General features: G+C 49.2%; 1 protein-coding gene across 2 annotated transcripts in view; it reads left to right on the plus strand.

Annotated features, from left to right (window-relative positions):
- The first annotated feature begins 860 nt into the window (after positions 1 to 860).
- The window catches only part of LOC123762358 (uncharacterized), a 64,132-nt gene continuing 49,900 nt past the window's right edge, over positions 861 to 15,092 (plus strand). For both annotated transcript variants that reach the window (XM_069323821.1, XM_069323827.1), the window contains exon 1: positions 861 to 2,488. The gene's annotated coding sequence lies outside the window, so the exon portion shown is untranslated. The remainder of the gene's footprint in view (positions 2,489 to 15,092) is intronic.

Here is a 15,092-nt window from a genome sequence, read left to right on the forward strand (position 1 = left end):
GAGCAGCTAAGTGCCCGAGCAGCACTAGGCTTAAGACTAAGAAGGTGACCAAGGTGCAAGTTACAGGCATGAGTACCGTGGGAGGTGATGCCCTAAGAGACACACTCGAGTTAACTAGAGGAAGAGTTAATGGGCAATGGACGAGTGTCTTTCGAGACCGGGGTGCTACAGTTAACATGGTCAGGAGCAGTTTGGTTGAGCCTGAGAGTAGAACAGGTCGAACCCTCCATGTCCAGTACCCAGATGGCACTGGTAAGGACATGGAAGAAGTGTCCGTGTTGGTAGACACCCCATATATCAAAGGTAAGATCAAAGCTGCGCTAAGTAGAAAGGCAGTGTATGGACTTTTGATAGGTAATACTCCTGGTATAGAGAACCAGGTGGGTCTGTCCTGTGGAAATGACCCAGAGGAAACAGGAACAGGTGAGAGGAAGGTTAAACCCGCTGACGTTGACACCAAGCGTCAGCCGGCTGGTCGAGCAGAGATCACCGCCGCCCAGACAGAAGAAGAGAGGCAGCAGGTGAAAGGAAACCGGAGCCATCCTCCTCTCCCTATTGCACAGAAAACGAGAACTGATTCAGAGGGACTCAGATGGGTCTCACCAGCTGACGGCGATGTCACACGGCCGCCAGCTGAGGAAGTCAAGGTCGCCTCTTATCAGGCGAAAGATCAGGTGCATGAGGTAAAAGGAAAAAAGAGCAATTTTCCTTCTTTCATTTCACAGAAAACGGGGGTGAGCCCAGTGAGACGGGTGTGGGCCGGATCAGGTGATCCCGCCACAACCTGTCGACCCGCCAGGCCTGCGAGGGTTAACACCACTCAGGAGAGTAAACGTCTGCTTGATGTTATCAGTGGTGAGGCTAAGGTAGCTGTGGTTCCCACAAGTGAAGTGGATATTCTGGACCAATCTTTCAGGCTGTTGGAAGATCGTTCAGACAAACGAACGGTCGCTGAGAGATTGATGAACGAGCAGGTCAGTGACCAAGTGCTCAGTGAGGGGCGAGGTTTGACAGCTGCTGAAGAGGCCTCAGCCCAGTCAACTCAGTCGGTAGAGCAACCCGGTCTGAGAGTGACAGACAGACAGGAAGAAAGACCCTGTCACCGGGAAGTCAAGACAGTCTGCTAACTGTCGGGATTGTGTCGGTAGGGTAGGGAAGGTGTTGAGTCTGTACTTCATTGTTAAGTCCATCCCAGTGTGCTACCTATTGTGTCCAGTATGACACAGACCTGTGGGGCGAGAGTGTGAAGGGACTGAGGAAGGGAAGCTGCGAGGCGTTGAGCCGGCTTAACCTGGACCCAGAACCTGAGCACGACCGCACTATGGTCAGGAAGTACCACCCTGGACGAGCCAGTGACGTCACATCTTGTCCCGCCAGCCACCGACGTCAACAGAAAACGGATGAATCACCACCACCACCCAGCCGCCGAGCACTTAAGTAAGAGCCAAGTGTAAGTGGCTGGTGATTTTTAGATGAAATTTTCCTCCGGGAAATTTTATCTTTTTGGTGGGGAGTTATGTGAGGGGGTGGTTCACCAGCTCACTTACAATAGTGCTCTTATGCCTGTGGGAGCCAGTACACTTGTTAAGTGCACTTGTTAAGTGGGCGGACTTAAGTTTTGTACCAGCAACCGAAACATCTAGTGTTTGGGCTCATGTGAGAGCCCCAGTCATCAGCAGTCCATAAATGTTACCCTGGCCGGGGTGGCATGTCTGTGGACAGTGCTAGAGTTGATAGCATCATCTCATTGTATGGCATGGAGCCAGACAACTTTGCGCGCGAACGCCTAGGCCGCAGGCGTGGGGTGGGTAGACATGTGGGGTCCCACGCTCGCTGGCCACTTGAGTGGTTGTCATGGAGACAGCCGCCATCTTAGTAAACATCTTGAGCCGCCATGTTGGTCGGCCATCTTGGAGCTGCCCTAGGGGCTATGCTACACCGTCGCTGATTGGATGAGAGGGGTAGGCCGCTGTATGCCTTCCTCTCATTGGTTATTTCGAGAAGGACGCGGGAATAGCCGTTGTGTAGCATCATTCTGAACTCAGCCGCCACCTTGTCAAGACGTTCCTGTACTCAATTCGGCCAAATTGATGTATAGGGCGTCGTGGTGGCTGGACTACAACTGCGGATGCTTCCTGCTTCACCTACGACATCGGTCGTCACAGAATCCGGCCGAAGTCGTCGCTTGGAGGGGTTTAAGACATTATTGTATGCAGGGGGTAGAGGTACAGTGATCTGGGATCGTGGGGGAATGTGCATACGAGCAGCAACAGACTCGTAGATCCCATACCAGTGATGATTAGACTTGCTAGTGCTCTGTAGCAGTCGATGGGAACGGGAAAATTCGTGTCAGTGTTAAGGCAATTTCCCGTGTTTGTACTACGGTCAGGAACTACCGCCGCCTACGCCACCCGGAGCGAGCCAGCCTGCACCTATAGCGGGGTGCCTGATGTATGGGAATGGTGTGTAAAGCCGGCAGTGTGAATGAGTAAGTACCTATGTGTGTATTTCGGTGATTAGTAGTCTCTAAAGCTTGAATTCGAGGTCAAGTGTTCCGTCACATTGTCACGCAGCACCTGTTCAGGTGGAGTGAATTGTGGGCGAGGAGATTAATCACCTGTGTTGTCATCTTGTCAGTCCAGAGGGACTTAAGGTCTGGTGTACACAGACGTACAGTGTGTGTGTGTGGGTACACACGGGAACACAGAATATACATAGATTAGCCAAGGACTGAGAAGATGTCCAAGTAATAATTCTTTTATTTCATTGTGGTAATCATTTTTGATCGTCCGTGGGACGGAGTGATATCATTTCCATGTGTGGTCTTGCAGGTGTGGAATTCCAACACTGAGCGCTCAGGTATGTGTAACGCCAGTGATTCCTGGCAATGATTATTGTGGAGTGTGCCACAGTGTGGCTTAAATTTCTTGTAGTGTTCCCAGGGCCGTGACAAGTGTGATTTATATATATATATATATTGTGGTTGCAGTATTAATTAACGTAATTTTGGTGAGGTTTGGTGAGTGACGAGGCCGTCTAGAGAGACCGCCCCCGCTCTGTCGAGTAACGTAACTCTCGAGTGTTTATCGGCATGCGTGACCGATAAATCACTCACCCATGTGATTTAAGGAGTGTGAGATTCTCCTTAGTGTTCCCAATAACGTTTGATAGCTGTAGGCTACATGTGTCAGCGGTAATTATATATATATATATATAATCGTAGTGTCACGGTGCCCAGTGTTAATGTGTTATTTACTGTGTGGTGATTGCAATATATTGACCTATGTTCTAGGGGTCATTTGCAGCAGTAAGTAAGTAAGTAAGTGTGTGCAGTATCCTAATATTTGGAAATTGGAGTACTTGCCGTGTGTGTTATTGCAAAGGGGGTTGTTATTTGATGGTGATTGTTGCTAGTGTTGAGCAATCACCGTATGTGATTGCAGTTCAGTAAAACCATTGTGGGGCAGTGTTCTAGAGGGTTCATGTCCTGTATGTTATTTTACTAGGTTCTGCAGTATTGTCATTGCAACCGGATTGTAACGTAAATCACTGTGATTTGTTAGTGTGATTTGTCATTGTCGTGGGGGAACTCGGCTGTAGACGAGTACTTGGATACAAATATATTCTCCTGGTTATCTGGTAGGACATCGAAGTCCAGTATTCAGTGAGGTGATTGCGAGGCAATTAATATAACGTAACCAAGGGAACGCCCATTGCTTTAAGAGAATTTGTTCTTTGACAATTTGAGTAACGTAGAATGCGTTTGGGTTAATTTACTTTCCTGTAAGCAGCTACGGTAGTCTCGAGGAGCCTAGCCATCAGCCAGATAAGAATTAGAGTATTGTCTGTCGTAATTAACGGTCAGTGGGCCGGGTAATTGACGTGTTTCAGGAAGTCAAAGTAATTAATCTCGATCCTTGTTTGATCGACTCACACGAAGGCTACATTGTTCCATTAACGTAACGTCGTTATCTATCCGGAAGTACCGGCCCTTGATTGACTCGTGAGAGGAGTAGCGTCATTTTAGAATAACGTAAACGTGGGGCTAATTACTGTTATTAGTCGCCTGAATTGGTCTGAGTATGGAAGGCTTAGACGGAATTCATACCTTAATGTAAATTGCTGAGCCAGTGTGAAAGGTTGCGTATTTTAATTGGTTAATTATTGATCTTGAGGATAGTAATTAATTACTCTAAAGGTAATCACGAGTGATTACCGTTCTCTTAGCACTTTGGACATTGTAAATCAGAATTTACCATCGCAGAGTGATTAGTAACCGATTAACGTAAATTAACGTAACTAGTAGAGATTAATCAGCTGTCTGGAAGTACAGGGATTAATGGGATTTTCTCACTGAATGCTCGACGGGTAGAGTGTTGTTTGATTTCCGCGTTACTAGTGACAGTTGTAAGAGTTGTTAATTTAACGTAAATGTTACCTTATAATTAACGTAAATGTTATTGTGTTATTAACGTAAATCAATTGTTATTGATTGTTGATCGTCCGGGGGACGGAGTGTTGACGTAAGGATTAATTTGAGGAAGGGTGCTGGAGTTGCCAGTGAACCCATTAGTTATTGTTGTCATTGAAAGACTACTGATTTGATTGCATTGCAACCGCTGTTGCAGGTGTAGACTGCACTGAGGCGTAGAACAGTTAGGAGGGTACTGGAGACGTATTTCAGAACCTACTGTGTCATTTGTTGTAATTGTGATTATAGATCTGTTAGTTCTTGCTTGCTTGTTGATTCCTCTGTGGTCACGCTTATGTTCGAGTTAGTTCATTATGCAGTCCGAGGGGCTGGTGTCTAGCTGTCATTGATAGTGTCACAGGAAGGATTTCGAGTAACGTCATTGACATTTCTTTTGTTTTGTTGTAGTAGTTAGTACTTTATTGAATAAACTAAGTTGTTATGGTTAACACTGTCTTTTCGTTACACCCCCACACATTATTATTGTTATGCAAATGTTCTTCACACTCGACTAACATTGAGACTAATTTTCTGAGCTTTGGATCAAATATACGGCACCACACAACAATAAATTATTGTTGTGAGAGCCCGTGACCGGGCTCAGTTAGATTCGCGTTAGATTCTCAGTTAGAAGCGTTAGATTCGCTTCGGCGATTGGCGAAGGTTGGCGGCCTAAGTGGGGGGGATTTCAATTTTCATTGGGGTCTCGGCGTTTGCTCGCGCCTAGTCAATTGTTCATACATGGTCCCAAAGTGAGGAATGAGCTGGTTACTACACTGGTGTGTTAGCTAAGCAAGTCCTTCCTCAGGCGACCTAGTTGAATATCACGACAGGAATAAAGGTTAAAGAATAAAGAAAGTTCTTAGAAATTTTCCGAGCTAAAATTCCTTATACCAATTTTAATTTATTCCAAAACTTCTCACAAGTTAAAAACTACAAACTCTCACAGACAGACAGCCCGAAGAATGTCTACTGCCCAGGAGTAAACAGGAGGGGTACAAAAGGCCACCTCCCGACAAACACCGCAATCCACCAAAAAACTAAACCGGACCGAACAATAAAAAATACACAAAGCATGGAGCCCCCCACCCAATGCTAAACCCTGACGCAACGAGACCCAGAACAGCGCCCGAGCCCTGGTAAACACATCAGGAATACCAACCCCACCTTCCCGCACCGCTAACACCAACGTCGAGCGACGAACCGGGTGGTAACGACCACACCACACGTACCTATAAACCTGACGTTCCAACCCCAGAGCCAGCCGGCGATCTAGGGGGAAACACCGAGCCACGAACCAGACACGTGACAGAACTTTACAAGTAACAAGCAACGCCCGCTGATAAATTGTTAACGGGCGCGCAGCCAACAACCCAACCGCAACACCAACACTACGAGAAACCGCACCCCAATTAAATTCCAAAGATCTCTCGTAAGAAGCAAACCAGGTGATCCCCAGAACATGCAGAGAGGAGACCACCGGAAACCAAGACCCCTCCCACACAAGGCGAGAGGACCACCCACCGATACCCATAAGACCAGATTTGGCACGATTGACCTGGGCCCCAGTGGCCAACTCAAACCTCTCAACCACGACCTGGACAGCTCGAACAGAACCAGCAGAGGCCACGAACAAGATAGTATCATCCGCATAACCGCAGATGGGTAACCGAAGATCAGACGGCAGCCGGGGGGGGACGGATCAACGCACAAGCCTTGACCGCCCGAAAAAAAGGCTCCTGAAAGAACACATAAAGGAGCATGGAAAGCGGACAACCCTGCCTCACCGAACGGCGAACAGGGAAAGGAGCACTCAAGAACCCATTGATGCAAACCCGACTGCAACACTGAGCGTATAACATACGCACCCAACAAACAAAGGTGGAAAACCAAGCCGCTCTAACACACGAAAAACAAAAGCTAACGAAACACGGTCAAAAGCCTTAGACCAATCCAGGCAAAGCATTGCTGCTGACAAGCGAGAGCCCGACACGTACAGAAGCACATCCCGAAATAACGCATTGCACTGCAGCAACGAGCGACCTGGAACACCACAAAACTGTTCCACGGAAACCACAGACGCAACCACACGGCGACACCGACCAGCTAAAATCTTGGACAGGATCTTATAGTCCACATTCAACAAAGTAATGGGTCTCCAGTTCGAGAAGAACCGCAAATCGCCCAGCTTTGGGAGCAGCCGCACAATCCCAACGCACTGAGACACAGGCAGAACGCACCCCCAGAGGCAAGTCTGGACCACGTCCAAAAGAACATCACCCAACACATCCCAAAAGGCAACATAAAACTCGACAGGAAGACCATCCGAGCCCGGCACCTTCCCAGAACGAAACGACCTCACCACATCGAAAAGCACCCCCAACGAAACATCTTCCTCCAAACCAACACAATCAGCAGCAGACAACCCCGGAGCACAACCACCCAAAAAACCTTCCGCAATCGCGTCGTCCCCTACCACCTCCCCATAGAGCGCAACCAACTCCTGCCGCACATAATGCAACACACCACCGGTGTCCGAAACAACGGACCCATCCGGCCGTTGCAGAGCCGTAAAAAGAACACCGTCCCGCGCAGCCTTCACCTTCCCTAAAAGATAAGGAGAGAGCCGTTCCCCGTCAACACGTTCACTCACACGAGCACGCACACGAACACCCTCGGCCCACTCATTCCGCAAACCACAAATACGCTCCTTACACTCCGCAATCTCCCCAAAACAGTCAATCCCAGCATTGTACCGCACATACAACCGTGAAAGCCTCACCTGGAACAACCGCAGCAACCCAAACCTTCCAGCAGCCTCACGTTTGGCAGCCACCCAAAAAAACAACCGACATTGCTCCTTACACCACTCCCACCAATCTAAAACAGAAGGAAAATCACACCGCCGGGCGAGAACCCCGACCCACCAAACCCGAAACTGCCCACAAACCCTCGGAGAACGCAACAACCCACAATTCAGCTTCCACCACCCCGCGCCGACCCGTACCTGACTGGGCACACCAACCCGGACCACCACGAGACTATGGTCCGAGAAAGCAACCGGGACAGTGTGGAAAGCAAACACAGAACACCCCCCGCCAGTAACATACACTCGATCAATCCGCGAACGCGCCCCATGCGCAGCAAAAGTAAAGAACAACTCGCCCCCATAGAGCACAGCAGCATCCTTGAAACCGCAAGAACGCACCACCTCCAGCAGCGCACCCGAGACATTCTGCGGACGGGCGCTACTACAGTCCCGCGCACTCGTCACACAGTTAAAATCACCACCAAAAACCATACTCCGCGTATCATGACGCAGGAAAGGGAGAAGCCCCACCCGAAAAAACTCCTCCCGTTCCCGACGGCGAGCCACCCCCGAGGGGGCGTACACCGTCAGGAACGGAAGAACGACCCCCAAAAACGCAACCCTCACAAACAAAACCCGCCCATCTTCATCCATCTCCTTGTGAAGCACGGAGAAGGAAGCCCTCCTAGAAAACAACATAAGCGTCCCCCCGAAGGACGTCCTCGGCGGGTTGAGCACAACATGAAAATGCGCACTTAAACACTGCAGCACAGACACCTCACGAACATTATGCTCCTGGATCAGAGCCACATCCACACGCTGCTCCTGCAGAACATCCAACAGGCCCAACTGGACCCCAAGATCATTTAAACCACGAACATTCAAAGACGCACAGACAACAGAGGGCGCCATCGGGAGAACCTCAGGACACCCCCAACCCAACGCGTCCCCCAGGGGACACAACCGCACCCGCAGCGGGAGCCACATCCACACCACCAGGCTCAACCCCCTGCCGCACCCTGGAAGACGACCGGCCAGGAACCGCCTTCAAAATCACAGGAGACACACCATGCGAAGAGGGCGCCCCAGGCGTCGAGGACACCATAAACAGTTTTTCCACTGCCTCCGCCGCCCCGAGCCCGACACCACGCTCAATGCCCCGCTCATCCCCAGATCCCGCTTCCGAAGGGGGAGGAGGAACCACTGGAGAAGCAGAGGGAGGAGCACCAGCCGAAGCCTCGATCCTCTTCCCAGGGGGGCCCCTGCTGTGCGACCGATCCCTCGGAGCGCGCTTTCGTCGAGGAACAGAAGAGCCCAATGCAACCACAGGAGGCACAGCACAAGCGACAGCAGGCGGCTGCGCCACGGCACCAGCATCAGGAACACCGCTAGGCTGGCCGTCAGGAGACAGTATCAACACCGCCCCTGGCCTCGGGAAGCACACTGGCCACTGCACACGGGTCGCCCGCTGGCACCACACCACACACGTCGGATTCCAAGGAGACACTTGGGTCGCGATGTACCTCCGCCGCCACCAGCATAGGCGCACCCGAAGCAGGAGCCGCGAGAGCATCAGAGTCAACAGACAGAGCAGAGGACCCAGCAGTAGACGGAGAGGTAGGGACAGCTGGGGACGACGCCTCCAGAGGCACACCCACAGAGCCCGGGCCCACTGGGGGCGCCCCAGCCTCCGGCAGAAGTGGAAAATCATCCGCATGGAAAACCGATGGGTCCTCCGGGCGAGGGGCACGGCAAGCTGCAGCGAAATGGCCTACCTCACCACACCGGAAACAGGAGCGAGTCTGCCCCTGGTAGAACACACGCACATAAAACCCACACACAGCCACCCGAGAGGGAATAGCCCCAGAGAGCCGCATGCGCAAAGTACGGGCACCCATACGGAGCCCCTTCAGGCGCCCATTAAGCAGACAGGCATGACGCTGCCCCACCACCTCACCATACCGACGGAACGCGGCGGACAGCTCATCCTCAGGAAACTGCACCGGCGCACCATGAACGCTCACATACGTCAGGGGGCCCCACGGATCGGAGACCTCCACCGTCACAGCAGAACCTGGAAGTACATGCGTCCGTGTACCCCATCGACGCACAAACAGCTGATACACCTGCGCCGAGGAGAACGTCACCGCCACCCGGGTAGGGGAAAGTTTCTCAACACCGTAGAGATCATGGTACTCCACACGCATGACGTCCATAAGGGCAACCTCCACCAAGGGCCAGTCAACGGGGGCCGAGAAATCAAGCCGGGCGGTGTCGACCCGGCGAACACGGCCACCACTAGTCGACGCCATGACACCCGCCAGGCCCCGGCCAATGGCCGCACCACACCGTCAACAAGACGACCACCACGCAGCAGTTACAGGTCAACACTGACAGCCCGGGCCGAACGTCAGCGCCCTCCGGTAGCAGAGCGGCGACTCAAAGAATGCTAGTCCAATCAATATGATTGTTGCCTCAGAAGACCATAAGGATGACCTCACAAAACGGAATGAACAGTGGGGAAACTACCACTGAAGCTCTTCAGCTTCATATTAAATGCATTGAGAAAGTGATTGAGAAACAAAAGCAGTACAAAAATGAAGTTTCAAGGTTTAAGGCATGCTTGCAGAGGTAGACATATTCCTGCAAGCTGAGGTGGCTGCTTTTAGAGACGTTGAAACTTTGGAAGCTCTCAAAGATGATGTGACTACTTTACAGACCAAAGTGAATAACATCACAACTACAGGAAAACAGCTGATTGACGAAGGCAATTCCGAGCTTAAGAATATAGTTGCAAGTCAGCTGGAGGAGTTAACGTTACGCTGAGATCTTGTTACCGAGCTTGCTAAAGCGCAGAATAAAAGTATAAAGGAAGTGCATGCTCGAAATAAGAGGGTGCATGATAGTATTGATAAACTGGATGAATGGCTTGATGAGCTTGAACCAACAACTTCTTCCAATGTTCCAAGAAGTATATCAGAGGAGCTTGTATATGCAACAATTTTCCTTACAGACTGTACATATTAAAGGGGTAGATAATGTTGTAGTGGACATATTATCTCGTATGTGATTAATGTTTTGTGTAGTTGTATTGTTTTAACAGGGGTAAAAACAATATTTTATAGGAGGGGAGGTGTGACGGACCTCGGCGCCATCTATGATCTAGGTTCCAAGTCATAATAGTTGAACCTCCCATTAATATTAGTTCCCCATCTTCTAGTCTGCTGTTCTGGAAGGTGATAAGGTACCGGTGACTGGCAACAGACGGTAGTGAAGCAGAGTGAAGAAGTCCACTGGTCGACCTGGAGATGGCTTTGCCAGAGAACTAGTGGAGTGCTGAGGGTTTCTCCTTTTGGGTGTGCTAACCAGAGGGTTAATAGAACGCTGGAAGACTTCCCTGTTATTGTGTTTGTTAGCTAGAGGCTTAGCAGAGCGCTGGAAGACTTCACTGTTTGAGCGTGCTAGCGAGTGGGCTAGTGGGGGCACTTGAAAACGTCACCATAACTGTAGCTATCATGAAGGCTAGTGTTGCGCTGAAGACCTCGTCAGAGGAGTGTACATAGTGTCTGTCATCTTTGAAGCTAGCTAGCGTGATTATCTTGAGGTTATCTTGAGATGACTTCGGGGCTTTAGCGTACCCTCGGCCCGGTCCTCGACCAAGCCTCCTTTTTGTTACACATCCCCCAGGAAGTAGCTCGTAGCAACTGTCTAACTCCCAGGTACCTATTTACTGATAGGTAACAGGGGCATCAGGGTGAAAGAAACATTTTGCCCATTTGTCTCTGCCTGCATCGGGGATCAAACCCGGAACCTCAGGACTGCGAATCCGAAGCGCTGCCCACCCAGCTGTCGGGCGCCCTTGGGCTAGTTGTAACACTATAAATGTGTTTTAATAATATCCACAAAGAACAAGTCGGTCAGACAGGATAGTTAAGGGTACCAGGCTGGCTGGCCTTGGTAAAAAGGATCTCGCCTTTTAGAAGTAATAATCTCAGGTTGACCAAGAGTCAGGTCAGGTAAAGTGACCTTGCCTTTGGCTAAGCCAATAATTGCAGATGGGTAGCAGGGTGTATCCTTCAGACAAGCCATTGTCTAGGGTTTTAGGCCTGAATCCATCTTGGTAGACAGGGCTTGGCTCCCGGATTCCCCATAAATACCCATGGATGATTGATTGATGAAGATTAAGCCACCCAAGAGGTGGCACGGGCATGAATAGCCCGTAAGTGGTACAATTTTTTTTCTCGGTATTCTGAGTTTGCATTTAACCATCAAGCTGTTATCGCGGGGGAGGATACTGCTTCACAGTCTTTGAGGGTGTCCAGCTGCTGAACACCTTTGTTGACCAGGAGAGTGGCTGTGTTGATGGCTTCAGGGTGGCCACTGCATGATTCAGGAACTCTTAAAGCTCTTCTAAGGTCATTGGTTGCTTCACATTCCAGAAGATAGTGAAGTAATGGCTTTTCTGTGACAGTTTGGCAGAAGATGCACTCTCTCTGTCGGGGTTCACCAATCTCCCAGTTGCATCTGTAACCTAGACGTAGTCTATATAACCTAACTGCTATTTCCCTGTGGATTCCTTTTGGGATATTTATCCTTTCTAATTTGGTTGCTTGAAGATACCATATTGCAGATGGCGAACCTTCAGCTATTTTCTGGTGTAGGTAGGCTTTGTTGAGATGTGAGAGTTTTTTGGTGATGTTTTTTTATGTTCTCTAGTCTGGGTTGAATTGTTTTATGTATCACTGGATGACGAGTTGCCAATTTAGCAATTTCATAAGCTTTTTCATTTAATGGGATTCCAATATGGGATGGGATCCAGTTTAAAGTTATGTTGAGGCCTTTGCCTTTAGCGACTGCTCCAAGATACAAAATGGTGGTAATTATTTCCACGTTATCTTTCCACAGTTTTTGTCCTAGTATTTGAAGTGCAGCTTTTGAGTCTGTGTGTATGATTGCATTTTGAGTGTTTTGTGCAATCACATATGCGAATGCCTGTTGTATGGCAAACAGCTGAGTTTGGGTTGATGATACTAGTCCTCCCAGTCTCCAATATGCCTATACGCTGGTCGTGCAAAGAGCAGCGCCAGCACTCTCATATTCTGTGTCCACCGATCCGTCTGTGAAGATGTGGGTGGCTCCTGCTACTGCTATGCTATACATTTGCTCTTCTATTATGCGCCTTAGGATTGTCGGATCATAGGCAGCCTTTTTCATTGGGAGACTTTCTATTACTATTTTGAAAGTAGGCTCTTCCCACGGCGCGGAAGGAGTGTAATTTGGGTGTGGATGATCACCCTCTCTATCAAGAATCATGTTTTTTAAATGTAGTCTGTTTACGACTTTTCCTGCTCTTGCAGCCCAAGAGTTTCCATTGTTTTGGCCTAGTCCAACCACCAAGGCCTGCCGTACTGGGATTGGATCAGAAGAAATAATTATCTTGCTGACAATTGTAGCTGTCCTTTGTGATATTCTTTCTTGTAGAGAGGGCAAACCCGTCTCCAGTTTAAGAGTTTCAAGCCTGGTCCACATGGGGGCTCCCAGTGCGGCTCTCATAGCATTGTTTTGGGCAACTTCAAGCTTTTTCCACTGTTGGTGTGATAGATTTGTGAGTGCAGGTGCGGCATAATCGATCACTGATCTGACTGCCTGTACATAGTATGTGCGAAGGACTTGCAGATTGGCTCCTCCAGAAAGGGGGGTTAGCGACCTGAGAATTACCGTCCGGGCCGCAGTTCGCTCTCTCAAGTAAGTGACCTCGGCATTAAAATTCATGTGTGCGTCCAGGATTATTCCTAGATACTGATAGGTGTCGACCCATTCAATTGGTTGACCCTGTCCTGTGAGTTGGATGTTGGGCTTCGCTATTTTTATGGGCATGGCCTTTGACTTTGAGGGGTTGAGTTTGATCCCAATCTGTTTTGCCTCTTTACTGATGCAGTCTAAGCATTTGGGTGCAAGGCGCGCCACATCCCTTCCTTTTATGATGATGACAAAGTCGTCCGCGAAGTTTAGCAGCCTGCAGTGATGTGGAAGTTTCAACTTCATTATTCTTTCCATTAAACAGTTGAAGAGAAGAGGGCTGAGAATACCTCCTTGCGGTGTACCATTTTCATGTTTTTTGTACTCGGAGACTGTGCCATGAAGTTTTACTCTTGCTTCTCTGTTTGAGACAGTTTTTGGTCCAGGAGAGCAGGTTGCCTCTGACCTCTTTGTCAATGAGGCAGCAGAGAATAGCTGGGGCGCTTGCCAGTTCAAAGGCTTTTTCGAGGTCCAGGAATATCAGCATTCCTGGTCTGTCATTCAAGTGGGCTAACAGAGTTGTAATACATTCCACTGTGCCAACCCCTCTTCTATAGGCATACATATCATGGTGCAGTTTAGTCATTTTCCATTCCAGTCTGTTGAGTGCCATTCTGTCAGCCGTCTTGGCTGCACAGCTTTGGAGAGAGATGGGCCTGGGATTAGCTGGATCTTTGGGTTTTGGCATCGGCACTGTCTGCTCTATTCCAAGCAGAAGGTCTAGTTTGAGAAGTCCAGGCTAAATTAATTAACCTTAAGTATGCAGCGTCTCCCTCTGGGCCGAGATTTCTAATCATTTTATAGATTATTTTGTCGGCTCCAGGGGATGTATCCTTGGAGTTTTTCTTAGCCCGATTAAGCTCATCCAGTGTGAAGGGGGCATTAGTGTCAGAGACTTCTTCACATGCTGTAAGAATTCTATGCCACCTTTCTTCCTCTAGTCCGGTCTGTACTGCTAATACATCTGGTGGAAGTTGATTGCTGACTGCTCTCTCTGCAAACCTGGTTGCCAGTACTTCGGCTTCCTGTTGAGGATCCTTGGGGTGTGGGGCTTTAGGTGTTTTATTCCCTTTGGCCCGGTGGATTTGCTGCCACATCTCTCCGAGAGAGGTGTGTTCATTCAGGTGTGAACACCATTCCAGCCACTTTTGTTCTTTTATTTGTCTGGTCTCTCGATGCACATGTTCCTTGACCTCACAAAGTAAGATCCTGTTGCGGTCACTTGGCTGCTTTTTGTATAGCTTTCTTGTTCTGTTGAGTCTATGGTTGAGTTCTTTGACACGTTCGCAATAGTACCAATGATCTTTATGGTGTCCGGTGGACTGTTTTTTCAGTGGGATTGAGTGGTTGGCTGCACTTTGAATCGCTTTGACAAATTCTTGTTCTGCCTGATTAATGTCTTCGGGAAGATCATAGTTTCTTTGCCACTCTGAAATGAGGTTTTGAAGTCGGTCCCAGTTTGCTAAAACAAAGTTCCAGGCTTCAGATGGAGGGGGAGGTGGGGTGGGTAGGTCTAACTTAAGATCAACTTGGACCCCATAGTGGTCGCTTGTGAGTGTGGGCTCAACTGACCATGTTGCTGCATCTCTTAGGGAGGCTGAAACGAAGGTTAGGTCTAATCTGCCTCCTTGGATGTGGGTAGGTTCATTCTTGTTTAGGATTTGTATTTCTGGAAGCTGGTCCAGTAGATGGGAAATGTGAATGCCGGCTTCATTTGTTCTGTTCGAGCCCAGTGCCAATCGATGATGGGCATTAAAATCTCCACAAATGATTGTGTTTGTTGTTGTCGCGTGTCCAAATAACAGAGATCCATTTTGGCATGTGGAGACCTGTACACATTGAACACTTCAAGTTTGTCGTGTCTTAGCTCAATGGTAACTCCCATTACCTCTGTCCCTGCTCCACAATTGGGTGGGCTGGTTATGGACTTGGAGATCAGGTCACATTTTACATAGATTGCACATCCCCTGGATTGCCCATTGATCCATGGAAGGAAGAAGCCTCGATAGCCTG

Source organism: Procambarus clarkii, chromosome 2 (genome assembly GCF_040958095.1).
Source record: "Procambarus clarkii isolate CNS0578487 chromosome 2, FALCON_Pclarkii_2.0, whole genome shotgun sequence".
Taxonomy (NCBI): domain Eukaryota; kingdom Metazoa; phylum Arthropoda; class Malacostraca; order Decapoda; family Cambaridae; genus Procambarus; species Procambarus clarkii.